Here is a 10,005-nt window from a genome sequence, read left to right as displayed (position 1 = left end):
TGATAGGTGGCACTGGTGGGCACTGATAGGCAGCACTGATGGGCCTTTATGGGTGGCACTGATGGGCATTGATGGGTAGCAATGATGGGCATTGATGGGCAGCAATAATGGGCATTGATGGGCAGCACTAATAGGCAGCACTGACTGGCATCACTAATGGGCACTGATTGGTAGCACTCTTGGGCACTGATTGCTGGTACTGGTGGCACTGTATTGTAATCAGGGCAATGATGATCAGTGCCCTTATTACATGTCTGGATGTCCCCTGGGAGGAGATGCCGCTGATCGGCTCTCTTTGCCACACACTCTGTCAGTGTGAGGCGATGAGAGCCGATTACCAGCATTTCCGTGTTTACATGTGACTGGCTGTGATTGGACACAGCCGATCACATGGTTAAAGAGCCGCGGCTCTTTACAAAGATCAGGGTTGCGCTAAGTCCTAGCAACATGGCGCTGCCGTGATGGCCGTGCTGCGCGCCCCCCGCGGGCGTGGCCGTTCGGGTGTGCCATCATATGACGTCCACCCAGAACGAGAGCCGCACCGTCCTTCCGTCATTTGATGGTGGACAGGCGGCAAGCAGTTAACTTAACCCCTTGACGCCGACCTCACACAAATATGTGGCCCCACTAGACTGGGCTTTTTTCCGTGGGCCGCATATTTGCGTATCTCCCTTTGTGCTGGGAGCGCCCCACACGGCGACCCCTGGGCCCCATACTAGTAATCAGAACCCGGAACACCTGACTCTGGATCACCATATCGCTGTGATAGCCTCTGACTGGCTACCACAGTGATCAGTCACAGCCCGTGTTTTCTCTCTCTGTGAATGGAGGAGAGGGATGCATCGTTTTTTTTTTTTTTTTTTTACACCTTTCGCCAACCAGTTGTCCTCTGTCCAAAATCCGCACTTCACTGTCCTCGAAAGCAGGTCCCTTTTCCTTAAACTCTTCACGCCAGCCAAACGCACATATGTGACCTCTCAGTGTGTGGTCCTTCAGGCCTGGGAAGAAATAGTGCCCTATCATTGGTGTCAGTGAAAGGATTATGCCGCGTACACACGGTCGGACTTTTCGTCTACAAAAGTCCAACGGACGCTGACGGACTAAAGCTGGCTGGTAATCCGATCGTGTGTGGGCTTCTCCGGACTTTCAACTGACTTTTTCAGCCTCAAATCCGACGGACTTTAGATTTGAAACATGCTTCAAATCTTTCCGACGGACTCGAGTCCGGTCGAAAAATCCGCTCGTCTGTATGCTAGTCTGACGGATAAAAACCCACGCTAGGGCAGCTATTGGCTACTGGCTATCAACTTAATTCGACGGACTTTTGTGTGATCGTGTGTAGGCAAGTCTGTTCGTTAGAAAGTCCGCCGCAAGTCCGTCGAAAGTCCGTCGAAAGTCTGTCGGCAGGCTGTCGGACTTTTGTAGCTGAAAAGTCCGACCGTGTGTACGCCCCATTAGTGTTATTGACCTCAGAGCTATAAAACGATATAAAAGACATAGATTAATGTAGCTCTGTATTCAGTAATATATATACAGGATCTCACACAAGTGAGTACACCCCTCACATGTGTGTCTTTTGTTGCCAGTGGTTTAGACATTAATGGCTGTGTGTTGAGTTATTTTGAGGGGACAGTAAATTTACACTGTTATACAAGCTGTACACTCACTACTTTACATTGTAGCAAAGTGTCATTTCTTCAGTGTTGTCACATGAAAAGATAGAAGAAAAGATTTACACAAATCTGAGAGGTGTATTTACTTTTGTGAGATACTCTTTATTACCAAAAGTATTGGGACACCTGCCTTTAAACGCACACAAACTTCAATGGCATCCCAGTCTTAGTCCGTAAGGTTCAATATTGGGTTGGCCCACCCTTTGCAGCTATAACAGCTTCAACTCTTCTGGAAAGGCTGTCCACAAGGTTTAGGAGTGTGTCTATGGGAATGTTTGACCATTCTTCCACAAGCACATTTGTGAGGTCAGGCACTGATGTTGGACGAGAAGGCCTGGCTTGCAGTCTCCGCTCTAATTCATCCCAAAGGCGTTCTATCGGGTTGAGGTCAAGACTCTGAGCAGGCCAGTCAAGTAAGTTCCTCCACCCCAAACTCACTCATCCATGTCTTTATGGACCTTGCTTTCTGCACTGGTCCAAATCATTAGGTGGAGGGGGGATTATGGTGTGGGGTTGTTTTTCAGGGGTTGGGTTTGGCCCCTTAGTTCCCATGTAGGGAACTTTTAAGGCGTCAGCATACCAAGACATTTTGGACAATTTCATGCTTCCAACTTTGTGGGAATAGTTTGGGGATGGTCCCTTCTTGTTCCAACATGACTGCCCACCAGTGCACAAAGCACATCCATAAAGACTTGGATGAGCGAGTTTGGGGTGGAGGAACTTGACTGGCCTGCACAGAGTCCTGACCTCAACCCCATAGAACCCCTTTGGGATAAATTAGAGATGTAAGCCTTCTCGTCCAACATCAGTGCCTGACCTCACAAATGCTCTTCTGGAAGAATGGTCAAACATCCCCATAGACACACTCCTAAACCTTGTGGACGGCCTTCCCAGAGGAGATGAAGCTGCTATAGCTGCAAAGGGTGGGCCAACTAAATCTTGAACCCTACGGACTAAGACTGGGATGCCATTAAACTTCATGTAAAGGCAGGCGTCCCAATACTTTTGGTAAAATATATAAATTAATGAATACAGATCTACATTAATCTTTTATATCTTTTTATAGCGCTGAGGTCATTTTTGAATTTTTATTGGACTTTCATTTTTTTTTAATTATATTCTATACTAACATAAAAAATTGAAATAATTATTTAGAAAACATTAGCGGCTTTGTTTACTAACAAACTTTGTTTACAACCAGCTGATCTAATGCTCTCATTTATTATGTAGTAAATGTAAAGCAATGTTGTGCAGATCTGATTATTGCTATAATGTTCTCCTTTTTTTCTGTACATTAATTATAATAAAATAAATACTAATGACACAGTAATGGAGCTGATTGTGTCTGAACAATGGCTGGATGATGGACGTGGTGAAGAACAATCAATGCCTTGGGACCTTTGGAGTATACTTGTATCTAAGGCAAAGAGGTTTTTTTTTGTTTTTTTTTTCAATTTTCAATAGATTTTCTTTCACTTCCCGTCCAAGAGACGCAACAGGAAGCGGGAGACAATCTGAGAGACAGTTGTCCCCACTAACAATTTCCCCATTAGAATATTGGAAGCACCTCCATGGTTAACAGAGGACAGAATTAAAATTAGACTTGAGAAACTTAAAATTAATAAATCACTGGGACCAGATGGCTTGCATCCGAGGGTACTTAGGGAACTCAGTCAAGTGATTGCCAGACCGTTGTTCCTAATTTTTACAGATAGTCTACTGACTGGAATGGTACCAGCTGATTGGAGAAAAGCCAATGTAGCACCAATATTTAAAAAGGGCCCAAAATACATCCCTGGGAATTACAGACCAGTTAGCCTAACATCAATAGTATGTAAACTCTTGGAGGGGATGATAAGGGACTATATACAAGATTTTAGTAATAAGAACGGTATCATTAGCAGTAATCAGCATGGATTCATGAAGAATCGTTCTTGCCAAACCAATCTATTAACCTTCTATGAGGAGGTGAGTTGCCATCTAGATAAAGGAAGGCCCGTAGACGTGGTGTATCTGGATTTTGCAAAAGCATTTGACACAGTTCCCCATAAACGTTTACTGTACAAAATAAGGTGCGTTGGCATGGACCATAGGGTGAGTACATGGATTGAAAACTGGCTACAAGGGCGAGTTCAGAGGGTGGTGATAAATGGGGAGTACTCAGAATGGTCAGGGGTGGGTAGTGGGGTTCCCCAGGGTTCTGTGCTGGGACCAATCCTGTTTAATTTGTTCATAAACGACCTGGAGAATGGGATAAACAGTTCAATCTCTGTATTTGCAGACGATACTAAGCTAAGCAGGGCAATAACTTCTCCGCAGGATGTGGAAACTTTACAAAAAGACCTGAACAAATTAATGGGGTGAGCGACTACATGGTAAATGAGGTTCAATGTAGAAAAATGTAAAATAATGCATTTGGGTGGCAAAAATCTGAATGCAATTTATAGACTGGGGGGAGAACCTCTGGGGGAATCTAGGATGGAAAAGGACCTGGGGGTCCTAGTAGATGATAGGCTCAGCAATGACATGCAATGCCAAGCTGCTGCTAATAAAGCAAACAGAATTTTGGCATTAAAAGGGGATCAACTCCAGAGATAAAACAATAATTCCCCCGCTCTACAAGACTCTGGTCCGGCCACACCTGGAGTATGCTGTCCAGTTCTGGGCACCAGTCCTCAGGAAGGATGTACTGGAAATGGAGCGAGTACAAAGAAGGGCAACAAAGCTAATAAAGGGTCTGGAGGATCTTAGTTATGAGGAAAGGTTGTGAGCGCTGAACTTATTCTCTCTGGAGAAGAGACGCTTGAGAGGGGATATGGTTTCAATTTACAAATACCGTACTGGTGACCCCCACAATAGGGATAAAACTTTTTCGCAGAAGAGAGTTTAATAAGACTCATGGCCACTCATTAAAATTAGAAGAAAAGAGGTTTAACCTTAAACTACGTAGAGGGTTCTTTACTGTAAGAGCGGCAAGGATGTGGAATTCCCTTCCACAGGCGGTGGTCTCAGCGGGGAGCATTGATAGCTTCAAGAAACTATTAGATAATCACCTGAATGACCGCAACATACAGGGATATACAATGTAAAACTGACACATAATCACACACATAGGTTGGACTTGATGGACGTGTGTCTTTTTTCAACCTCACCTACTATGTAACTATGTAACTATGTAAGATTTCCCCTTCTATTCCTGTTTCAGAGAAAACAACATTTTCCATTTCCCCTCACCTGTAGTCTGTATTATAATGCTCACAAGTAGGGATGGGCTTTATGTTCGGGTTGAACATGAGTTTGACTCGAACATTGGCTGTTCGCCAGTTCGCTGAACAGCGAACAATTTGGGGTGTTCGTGGCAAATTCGAAAGCCGCAGAACACCCTTTAAAAGTCTATGGGAGAAATCAAAAGTGCTAATTTTAAAGGCTTATATGCAATTTATTGTCATAAAAAGTGTTTGGGGACCCGGGTCCTGCCCCAGGGGACATGGATCAATGCAAAAAAAAGTTTTAAAAACGGCTGTTTTTTCAGGAGCAGTGATTTTAATAATGCTTAAAATGAAACAATAAACGTGTAATATTCCTTCAAATTTCGTACCTGGGGGGTGTCTATAGTATGCCTGTAAAGGGGCGCATGTTTCTCGTGTTTAGAACAGTCTGACAGCAAAATTACATTTGTAAACGAAAAAAAGTCATTTAAAACTACTCGCTGCTATAATGAATTGTCGGTCCGACAATACACATAAAAGTTAATTGAGAAAAATGGCATGGGATTTCCCCACAAGGGAACCCCGAACCAAAATTTAAAAAAAAAATGGCGTGGGGTCCCCCCAAAAATCCATACTAGACCCTTATCCGAGCACGCAACCTGGCAGGCCGCAGGAAAAGAGGGGGGGGGGGCGAACCGTACCAGGCCACGTGCCCTCAACATTGGGAGGGTGCTTTGGGGTAGCCCCCCAAAGCACCTTGTCCCCATATTGATGGGGAGAAGGGCCTCATCCCCACAACCCTTGCCCGGTGGTTGTGGGGGTCTGCGGGCAGGAGGCTTATCAGAATCTGGAAGCCCCCCTTCTTCTTTCTTCTGGTCTTTCTTCGGTGTTCTTCTTCTTCCTCCTTCTTTTTCTCCATCTTCTTCTTCTCCATCTTCTTCTTCCTCCGCTCTTCTCATCCCGCATCTTCCTCCTACTTCTTCTCCGCTCCGTCCACACGATCCGCCTCAGTGGGAGTCTTCCGCCGTGTGATGCTTCGGTTCTTCTGATACTCCTAATATAACGGAGCGTGGGGCCGATGCAGGATGAGAAGAGAGGAGGAAGAAGAAGATGGAGAAGAAGAAGATGGAGAAGAAGAAGATGAAGGAAAAAGAAGAACACCGAAGGAAGACCAGAAGAAAGTAGATGGAAGAAGAAGAAATTAAGAAAGGACTTGTCAAAAACTGTCTCTTGCGTTTTTTAACCTTTTTGACACTTTTCTGTGAAATGGTAGGGGTACATTTGTACCCCATTACCAATTCACACGGGGGGGCGGAATCTGGGGGTCCCCTTGTTAAAGGGGGCTTCCAGGTTCCGATAAGCCCCCCGCCTGCAGACCCCCACAACCACCGGGCAAGGGTTGTGGGGATGAGGTCCTTCTCCCCATCAACATGGGGACAAGGTGCTTTGGGGGGCTACCCCAAAGCACCCTCCCAATGTTGAGGGCATGTGGCCTGGTAAGGTTCAGGAGGGGGGGAGTGCTCTCGTCCCCCCCTCTTTTCCTGCGGCCTGCCAGGTTGCGTGCTCAGAAAAGGGTCTGGTATGGATTTTTGGGGGGACCCCACGCCATTTTTTAAAAAATTTTGGCGCGGGGTTCCCCTTAATATGCATACCAGACCTGAAGGGCCTGGTATGGAATTTGGGGGGACCCCCATGCATTTTTCTTTTTAATTTTGGTTCAGGGTTCTCCTGTGGGGGAATTCCATGCCGTTTTTATCAATTAACTTTTATGTATGTTGTTGGACCGACAATTCATTAATAGCCGCGAGTAGTTTTAAATTACTATTTTTCCTTTAGAAATGACATTTTGCTGTCAGACTGTTCTAAATACGGGAAACATGCGCCCCTTTACAGGCATACTATAGACACCCCCAGGTACAAAATTTAAAGGAATATTACACTTTAATTGTTTCACTTTAAGCATTATTAAAATCACCGCTCCCAAAAAAACTTCGTTTTTAAAACTTTTTTTTGCATTGATACATGTCCCCTGGGGCAGGACCCAGGTCCCCAAACACTTTTTATGACAATAACTTGCATATAAGCCTTTAAAATGAGCACTTTTGATTATTCATGTTCGTGTCCCATAGACTTTAACGATGTTCGCGCGTTCAAACAAATTTTTTGCCTGTTCGCATGTTCTGGATGCAAACCGAACAGGGGGGTGTTCGGCTCATCCCTACTCACAGGAATAAAGAGAGAGGTTGAATCTCCCAAGTGGGGGTACAGACAGAAATAAAGACCTGCCGGGGGGTCTAATCCCTTCCACACTCTAGAGAAAAGAAGAAAAAACACTTTTGGTGTTACATACACTTTACTTCTCAGAAGGATGTTGAGTTGATATGAGCTTTCTATTTCCAAGAGCAAATACCTGTATACAAACCAGCAGTGCAGTAGGTATATACTAGATATATCAAGAGCCTGTACAGACATCTTATATAATGAATGCTTCAAGCTGCTGGCTTTGTGAGCACTGCAAAACCAACCAATGGGGTTGAGGACACCATCTGTTTCCCAGCCAGAAAAGTCCAATCACACTGTAGTCGAGGCCATGCACACACTGCTGTACTTCATATACATGTTTACTATATTGCAAAAAGTATTGGGACGCATGCCTTTACACGCACATCAATTTTAATGGCATCCCAGTCTTAGTCCGTAGGGTTCAATATTGAGTTGGCCCACCCTTTGCAGCTATAACAGCTTCAACTCTTCTGGGAAGGCTGTCCACAAGGTTTAGGAGGGTGTCTATGGGAATGTTTGACCATTCTTCCAGAAGCGCATTTGTGAGGTTCATTCATTCCAAAGGTGTTCTATTAGGTTGAGGTCAGGACTCTGTGCAGGCCAGTCAAGTTCCTCCACCCAAACTCATCCATGTCTTTATGGACCTTACTTTGTGCACTGGTGCCATCCCCAAACTGTTCTCACAAAGTTGGGAGCATGAAATTGTCCAAAATGTGGGGGCGTGGCCTGACGAGCTATGGAGTAGGACGTCTGCAAAGAGAGCTCCTCTGCCCAAAATCCTACAACAGCCATCCTGCCTGTATCCTGTTAATCCTACAAGAAAACTCACCCCGGCAGAGATACCCTGGTGCCTGCAAAGCTTCTGGTGCGGTTGGATTGCCAGGAACGCTCCCCGAGGCCGCGAAAACCGGAGCGCTCCGTTCTGGGGCCTGAAAACTAGGAAAGTCCCTGGCTTCGGCCTAGTGCCTGGAGCGGCGGCCATTTTGCTCCACCCGGCGGCGGTTCCGATCCGTCCCACGGGCGTGCTGGGACCCCCCGAGGCTGACCCCTGTATGCATCGGCCCCCGGACTGCCTGTGGCCCCTGACGCTGTGCCTCTGTGCCCTGTACCAGCCTGTGGAGCGGCTCCGGCCTGGTCCTAAGAGCGGCGGCCATATTGCTACACCCAAAAACGGCTCCACTAGTCCTCCTGGCCTGCCTGGCTCCCCTAAAGAGGACTGATCCACAAGAACCTGGACCCCAGGACATTCTCGGAGAGTGCAGCACCCCGGGGGGGGACCAGGTATGTGGTAAAGTGAGACCCTGCACACAAAATCCTAAAAAAGAAATCCTGTGGAGCGCTTCACAGGAGCATTCCACCCCACGGGCTCCCCCTCCTATCCCGGGACAGAAGCAGACTATGTCCCCACCGAGATGGAACACTGGGACGGCAGACAAGCTCGCTCAATATCGCCGCCAGGACAAAGACATGCAACAAGATAATGGAACCGGCGCATGCGCGGACCCCGCTCCTCAGGCGTCAGATACCGCCAAAGTTCTGGATGCCATAGCCGCCCTACAAGGTACCTTGACTGCAAAGATAGACGAAGTGAAAATTGATATATCCCTGATAAGACAGGACTTCTCAAAACTGAAAGACAGAGTCACAGAGGCTGAAACCAGGATCAGCAACGCGGAAGATGCCTTACACCCCATGAGACATACTACAGAGGAGATGCAGAGACAGATACAACAACTCCATGCCCATCAAGATGACATGGAAAACCGCCTCAGGCGTTGCAACCTCCGATTCATAGGACTGCCAGAGAAAGAGGAAGGCGCAGACCCAGCAACATACCTAGAAACGCTCCTGATCAAAACATACGGCCGAGAAGCCTTTTCAGCAATGTTTGCGGTGGAGAGAGCGCACCGCATTCCCGCGCGGCTACCACCACCCGGAGCGCCATCCCGCACATTCATCGCCAAATTTCTAAACTTTCGGGACAGAGACAAAATCCTCAAACTCACCCGGGAAAGAGGAAATATACAGATCGGGAACAGTCAGATTGCAGTATTCCCGGATTTTTCCAGCGAAGTGCAAAGGAGAAGAGCACAATATCAGGAGGTGAAACGCAGATTGAGGACCCTCCATCTTAAATATGCCATGTTATTTCCTGCTAGGCTGCGGGTGGAGGAGGACGGAAGAGTACAGTTCTTCGACGACCCGGCGGCAGCGACAGCATGGCTGGATCGCAGAAATAGACCTGCTTAATCTGTCTAAGAACACATAACAACAGTGAGTACTTTCTGACTTTGAACAAAATTCGTCAATATTAGGGGTGCGGGATCTTTTTGGAGGGGAACCAGAACCCAGATGAGGGATATGAAGAATGGGGGCATACACAGCTTGTGGGCGGGTGGGACGGATGGGAACAAGAACGCTAGCTCATGTATAACGTTGCTATGGAGCTTGGGGGATTATAAAATAGGATTGCGCAGGTCACCGGTTGCGCCTTTACAGTTTGGGAAAAAAAGTGGGGACATTTTAAAGTGATCTGCTTTGCAAGACCTCTAAAGAACAGGAACGAACTCTACTATAGTATCCTGGAACAAGGGACATAAATTAACCCGCTGCAAAGAGGGAGAAAAGGGCAAGAGGAACTCAATAACTGCAATGTGTGGTAGTCCTGATTATCAATGCTCCACGTTCGACAGGGGAACAGTTGCCCCTTTAGCAAAGTTGGATCAGCATAAAAGAAAAACTCATCTATTGCTTGTAAGAAATGTGCCTCCAGTGGAAGGTAACCGCTGGATGATATGTTATATGCTGACAGTTTGGGTATATATGCTCACATCAGGTTG

The sequence above is a fragment of the Aquarana catesbeiana genome, linkage group LG05 (assembly GCF_042186555.1).
Source record: "Aquarana catesbeiana isolate 2022-GZ linkage group LG05, ASM4218655v1, whole genome shotgun sequence".
Lineage (NCBI taxonomy): Eukaryota > Metazoa > Chordata > Amphibia > Anura > Ranidae > Aquarana > Aquarana catesbeiana.
This window is presented reverse-complemented; position numbering follows the sequence as displayed.